Source organism: Galeopterus variegatus, unplaced genomic scaffold (genome assembly GCF_000696425.1).
Source record: "Galeopterus variegatus unplaced genomic scaffold, G_variegatus-3.0.2 Scaffold2114, whole genome shotgun sequence".
NCBI lineage: Eukaryota > Metazoa > Chordata > Mammalia > Dermoptera > Cynocephalidae > Galeopterus > Galeopterus variegatus.
Genome location: NW_007728225.1, coordinates 33,176 through 40,307, shown reverse-complemented (window position 1 = coordinate 40,307; position 7,132 = coordinate 33,176).

Below are 7,132 nucleotides of genomic sequence, written 5' to 3'. Positions count from 1 at the left end.
CACAAACCAGTTAAAAATAGTCTTCATTGGGGGCCAAACCCTTGGCTCACTCGGGAGAGTGTGGCGCTTGGTGCGCAGTGGCGCTGGGATCGCCGAGGCCGCAGGTTCGGATCCTATATAGGGATGGCTGGTGCGCTCACTGGCTGAGTGCTATGCGGCTGACACCAAGCCAAGGGTTGCAATCCCCTTACCAGTCACAAAAAAAAAAAAAAAAAAAAAAAGTCTTCATTGGGATCCCCATACAGGTCAATTCCCAAAAAAGAAAAAGAAAGAAAAAGTCTCCTGAGGGGTTTCTTCCTTTCGTTTCAGTTCCTTATCTTTTTGATCTGTTTCAGCTGGAGTTTCTTCAGGAAGAGTGCCATTTTGCCATTTTAGTAGGAAGTGGAGCCATATGTTTAATCTTGATTTAATCTTGATTCCAAACTCAGATATCCCCGCACCGGCCAGCCACCAAAAAAAAAAAAAAAAGAGAGAGAAAGAAAGAAAAAGAAAAATTAAACATAGCATACCATAATTCCACTCCTAGGTATGTACCCAAGAGAATTTAACTATATATCCACACAAAAACTTATACATAAATGTTCATAGCAAGATAGTAGCCAAAAAGTGGAAACAACCAATGTTCATTCATTGATGAATGAATAAACAAAATGTGATATATTCATGCAATGGAATATTATTCAGTCATAAAAAATGAATGAAGTCCTGATACAATGTGGATGACCTTGAAAACATTTTGCTAAATAACAGAAGCCGGGCCGAGCCCGTGGCACACTCGGGAGAGTGTGGCGCTGGGAGCACAGCAGCACTCCCGCCACGGGTTCGGATGACCGGTGCGCTCACCACGCTCACTGGCTGAGCGCGGTGCGGCCGGTCTCAAAAAGGACAAAAAAAAAAAAAAAAAAGAAAAGAAGAAGCCACAAAAGACCATATATTGTATGATTCCGTTTTTTTGAAATGTTCAGAATAGGCAAATCCATAGATTTGCCAGGGGCTAAGGAGAATGGGAGAGTAACTGCTAATGGTGTCTTAGTCTGTTCTTGCTGCTATAACAAAATGCCACTAACTGGGCAATTTATAAATAACAGAAATTTATTTTTCATGGTTCTGGAGGCTAAGTCCAAAATCAAGGTGCCAGCAGATTCAGTGTCTGGTGAGGGCCTGTTCCTCATACCTGGCAACTTGTTGGTGTCCTAACATGGCAGAAAAGCAGAAGAGCAAAAAGAGATTAGGGCATTCCTTTCAACCTCTTTTATGAGGCCACGAATCCCATTCATGAGGGTGGAGCCCTCCTAAATGCACCACCTCTTAATACTATTGCATTGTCAATTAAGCTTCAACATAGGAGTTTTGGAAGATCACAGCAAATGGGTTCAGGATTTCTTCTTGAGATGATAAAATGTTCTGAAATTAGATAGTGGTGATGGTGGCACACCTTTGTGAATATGCTAAAAACAACTGAATTATACACTTTAAAAGGGTAAATTTTAGTGTCTGTGAAATATGTCTCAATTTTTTAAAGAGATAAAGGTAATCTAATAAAGAAAAATTATAAACTATTTTCACTTATAAGTGGAAACATGAACTCCTAAGTAAAATATAAGAATTAGCTAACCAAATCAAACTCAGACACCATAGTGTAATGTGGACTCCAGGACCAGACTGCCTGAGTGACCTTGAGCAAATCATTTAACCTCTCCATGCCTCAGTTTCCCATCTGTAAAATGAGTATAATAACAGTACCTACCACATAGGGTTGTTGTGAAGATTAAATTAATAATGTTATATTATAAATAATGTTATGTTATAAAGTAGTTACAACCATGCTTGGCACATATTAAGCATTCAATGGGTTAGCTAAATTATAATAAAAAAACATATCTTGATTAAGTAGGATTAACCCCATGGAAAAAAGCATAGTTCAATATTTTAAAAATCTATCAATATAATGTATATATTGATAGATTAAAGATGAAATAACATAAGATTATCTCAACTGACTTTGGAAAAAGGCTGTTTATAAAGCTCACCCTAGGGGCCAGCCCATGGCTCACTCGGGAGAGTGTGGTGCTGATAACACCAAGGCCACGGGTTCGGATCCCATATAGGGATGGCCGGTTTGCTCACTGGGTGAGCGTGGTGCTGACAACACCAAGTCAAGGGTTAAGATCTCCTTACCGGTCATCTTTTAAAAAAATAAATAAGTAAAAATAAAGCTCACCCTATTCTTATAATATTTTTTAAACTCAGAAAAACTAAGAATGGAATCTTTTTTTTTAACGATGACCAGTAAGGTGATCTTAACACTTGACTTAGTGTTGTCAGCACCACACTCTCCCAAGTGAGCCACGGGCCGGCCCCAAGAGTAGAATCTTATCTTGATAAAGGTTTTATACCAAAAATCTATAGCAAATGTTACATTTAATGGAGACTTTTTGGTATGTTCCTTTTAAATAGAAAACAAGACCAGGATGCCCAAACACCACTAGTGTTTACCATATTGCTACAGGTCTGGCCAATGCTCTAAGGAAAGGAAAAAGACGTTAGAGGGATGAAGAGTCATAGCAAAGAGATGAAATTATCATTGCTTGTATGTGACATAATTATCTATCTAGAAAAACCAAAAGAATCATCAGAAAAACTATTAAAACCTATAAAGGAGCTCAGCACGGTTGCTAAATATATGATCAACCTACCAAAATCAATGGAATTTCTCTACCAGAAATAACCAATTAGAAAATCTAACTTAGGGCCAGCCCCATGGCTCACTCAGAAGAGTGCGGTGCTGATAGTGCCGAGGCCGTGGGTTTGGATCCTATATAGGGATGGCCCGTGCACTCACTGGCTGAGCGTGGTGCAGACCACACCATGCCGAGGTTTGTGATCCCCTTACTGGTAAAAAAAAAAAAAAGAAAGAAAGAAAAAGAAAATATAACTTAGAGTTGAGGTCAAGGGTTTGGATCCTCATACTGGCCAGCCACCAAAAAAGAAAAAGAAACATATTGCAATAGCAATAAAAACCCTAATATATTTAAGAACTAACCAAAACCATGTAGGTATGTACAGAAAGAACTTTAAGATCATAGTAATTGACATAGATAATAATCTGTATAAATGAGGAGACATGTCTTAGCTGAAATAACAATTACATAAATGTCAACTTTCCCTAACACCCTATAAATTATTTGCAACCTCAATAATAATAACTCCAGATTAAAGGTCCACAAATAGGCTGGCCAGTTAGCTCAGCTGGTTAGAGTGCAACCTTATAACACCAAGGTGACTGGGTTCAGATCCCCATACTGGCCAGCCACCAAAAAAACTGACAATGGCGGGGCTGGCAGGTTAGCTTGGTTGGTTAGAGCTTGGTGTCATCACACTAAGGTCAAGGGTTTGGATCCCCATACCGCCAGCCACACACACCCCCCCACATAATTGACAGTGGAATAAAAAACAAGAAATTCCTGCAAATCAACATTGGCAAAAGATATATAAGCAGGCAATTTACAGAAAAGCCAAAGGCTAACAAGCATCTCAGGCTTATTAATCATCAGAAAAATGCAAATTGGAACCATGGTGAGATACCACTTCACACTGATAGACTAGCAAAAAATAGAAAGTCAGATAATGTGAATGTTTTCAGGGAGGGGCATATAGGATCCCTCGGGCACTGCACCCACTTTAGGGATCAATATATGAGATCAATATACCTGACTTGATCAGATTAAGGATAAGCATGTCCTATGACCCAGCAGTTCACTAATCATATATCCTGAATAAAGTTTACAAGGGTCCCAAAGGCAACTTGTGCAGGACACGCACCATGGCCTTGGTTGTGGCTGCAGAGACAATGATGCACCAGGTATGCATCACTGTGGGAGAGAAAGGATAAAAATGGGGTGGATGCTCTCAAGGGAATGTCATGCCTGGGTTAGAAGAAATTGACTAGATATACACATAGCACCACAAATGGATCTTTATTTATTTATTTATTTTTGGCAGCTGGTGGGTATGGGGATTGGAACGCTTGACCTTGATGTTGTCAGCACTACACTCCCCCAAGTGAACTAACCAGCCACCCCTGGATCTTTAAAATATACAGGCTGGCCTGTGGCTCACTCAGGAGAGTGCGGTGCTGATAACACCAAGGCCATGGGTTCGGATCCCTATATAGGGATGGCCGGTTGGCTCACTTGAGAGATTGTGGTGCTGACAACACCAAGTCAAGGGTTAAGATCCCCTTACCAGTCATCTTTTAAAAATAAATAAATAAATAAAAATAAAACATACTGTTACAGAAAATAATTTTAAGTAAGAAACACAGTCCCATTCTCATAAATTAAACTCACGTGCACAAAAACACTATTATTAAAATATTCTAATTTACAGTAATTAATTACAATTCCAAGGAAATACATTAAATAATTGACCTTGAGGAGAGAGGGGGAAAGGGATGGGAGCAGAAAGAGCAAGGGGGAGAGAAGGAGAGTAGCAGAGGCCTCAGGGGCCATTGCAAAGTCTGCGATGAGGAGCCACTGCCTGGCTGTGACAAAATCTGACTTATGTTTCTTTAAAAACCACCCTGGCTGTTGGATTAGCAATAGACTACGGAGGGCAGGGCTGGGGCGGAAGCACAGAGACCTGCTTGGAGGCCTGCTTGGAGGCTATTTACAGTAACCTGGAAAAAAGATGATGGTAGCTCAGACAAAAGTGTTATCAGTGGAGATGGTAAGAAGCAGCTGGATTCTGGGTATTTTTGAAGATGGAGTTAACAGAATTTCCTAAATGAAGGAATGGGACAGGTGGAGGGTGAAAGAAATGAGAGGAATCAGAGACAGTAGCATACCAAGGGGGGTGAACATGGAGATGAGATGGTCCTCTCTGGGTTTAGGCAGCCAGGAATAAGGGAATGCGTTATCTGTAGAGAATTTAAAAATGATAGTCAAACTGACTAAATGTTGATCTGCTGTTTATTATCATCATGTGCCAGCAATTTTTTTTTTTAAAGATGACCGGTAAGGGGATCTTAACCCTTGACTTGTTGTTGTCAGCACCACGCTCTCCCAAGTGAGCTAACCAGCCATCCCTATATGGGATCTGAACCTGTGGCCTTGGCGTTATCAGAACCCCACTCTCTCAAGTGAGCCACAGGCCGGCCCATGTGCCAGCAATTTTAAACAATGTCTAAAAGTTACAAAATATTCCTCCCCACTATGGCGGACCACTCCCACTGCATGCCCCCACCAACCTTGGTATGTCACTGAGATGATATAAGGGTTTGGGGGCTAGATTACTGGAACGTTGTCAGTAATTTTGTTGGGAAAGGCTATTAAAGGAGGCGGGGGGGGAGAGGAAGAGATAAGTAGCTCATTTTTGAACATTTTAAATTTGAGATATCTATTCAACATTCAAGCAGATTCCTGCAGTATTTCTAGGTAGAACACGTTAGTCTGGAGTTCAGGAAAAAGGTTTGGGCTGAAAATATAAATGTGGAAATTGTTGTCATACAAATGGTATTTAAACCAAGAGACTGGGGCTGGCTGGTTAGCTCAGTTGGTTAGAGCGTGGTGTTATAACACCAAGGTGGAAGGTTAGTGTCCCTATACAAGACACCTGCCCCCCCCCAATTTTTTTTTAAATAAAAAAGATAATGTGAATCTTTCCGTGAACTTTTTTTTTTTCCTTTTTGTGTTTTTTCGTGACCGGCAACGGGATCGTAACCCTCGGTGTCGCGCCCGCACCTCGCTCAGCCAGTGAGCGGCCGGTCTGTATGTGGGATCTGAACCCTCGGCGGGAGCGCAGCTGCACTCCCAAGCGGCGCACTGTAGCAGTGCGCCACCAGGCCGGCCCTTTCCGTGAACTTTTTGAAGATACCTTGTATGTGGGTATAGGTCTCAAAATTCCCATTGTTTGCTAGATCATTTCGTTAACTGAATCTCCACTCTAAAGTCAAAACACGTGGGCCAAAGTTTTGTAACGTTAGAACATAGCAAAACGTTGGGCACATAGTAAGTGCTCAGTAAATGATAGGTAAGATAGTGTACTATTCCTAGCTCTTTATCTTTGATAGGCTCAAGTCTCTCTGCATTGGCTACTACCCCATCCTTACTTTCCCCTTCACAGCCAAACTACTTGGTGGCATTATTTTTTTCTTGGTGGCTGGCCGGTATGGGGACCTGAACCCTTGACTTTGGTGTTATAACACCGTGCTCTAACCAACTGCTCTAACCAACCAGCATGGCTCACAGCCAAAGTACTTGAACAGCTGTCTACACATACTGTTTCCACTTTGCCTCTCAGTCACTCTTCAACTGTTGAAATCTTGCTTCACTCTCACCACCTCAAATAAAACCTCTCAATGCTAGATCCGGTGAAGAGGACTCTATCCTCTCTCTGATCTCTCATCTGACCCCACTGACTATGACCTATTTGAAGTTTTCTCTTTCCTTTCTCCTAGTAATACCACCCTCTTGTGTGGAGCACCTTCTACCCCTCTACCCACTCCCTTCTCACCTCCTTCCTGGGCTTGTCCCTACTGTCTGTGTAAGACCACGGATGGCTTTTGTATACCCAGGTTCCACTCTCCCTTCAACTGCTAAGAGTGTCCCCATTTTCCTGCAGGGAACCATCCTTCCACCACTCTCACTCCTCCAGACCCACCACCAACATAGGGATAAACTTATGGCCCATGCATGGCCAATTAGTCAGGGTTCAGGAAATGTTTAATGACTCAATATGGATCATTGAGAATCATCCCAGGACTTTTGCTGGAACTACTAAGAAAGAACTATGTTCTGAGGTAGAGGCAGTGGCACTGGAGTTGGTCAGGGGCAGCGGCAGATATATTTAGCGGCTGATGAGAAACTGAGACCCAGGAGGTAAAGACAGCTTCTCCAGGAGTGAAGAAAATCTGCCGGCATCGCCTGAGCCCTGCACCCGAGAAGGCCGCCGCTTCCCCCGGGGAGGGGGACAAAGACCCCCGCCCCCGGCCCATGAGGATATTGCCGTGAAAGGTTCAGTGATTGCAGCAGGAACCGGACCGGCACCGGAGTGGTGGCTGAGGCAGCAGCAGCAGCAGCAGCAGCAGCGGTACCGCCTCCTCATCAGGTGGCGACAGCAGCGGCAGCGGCGG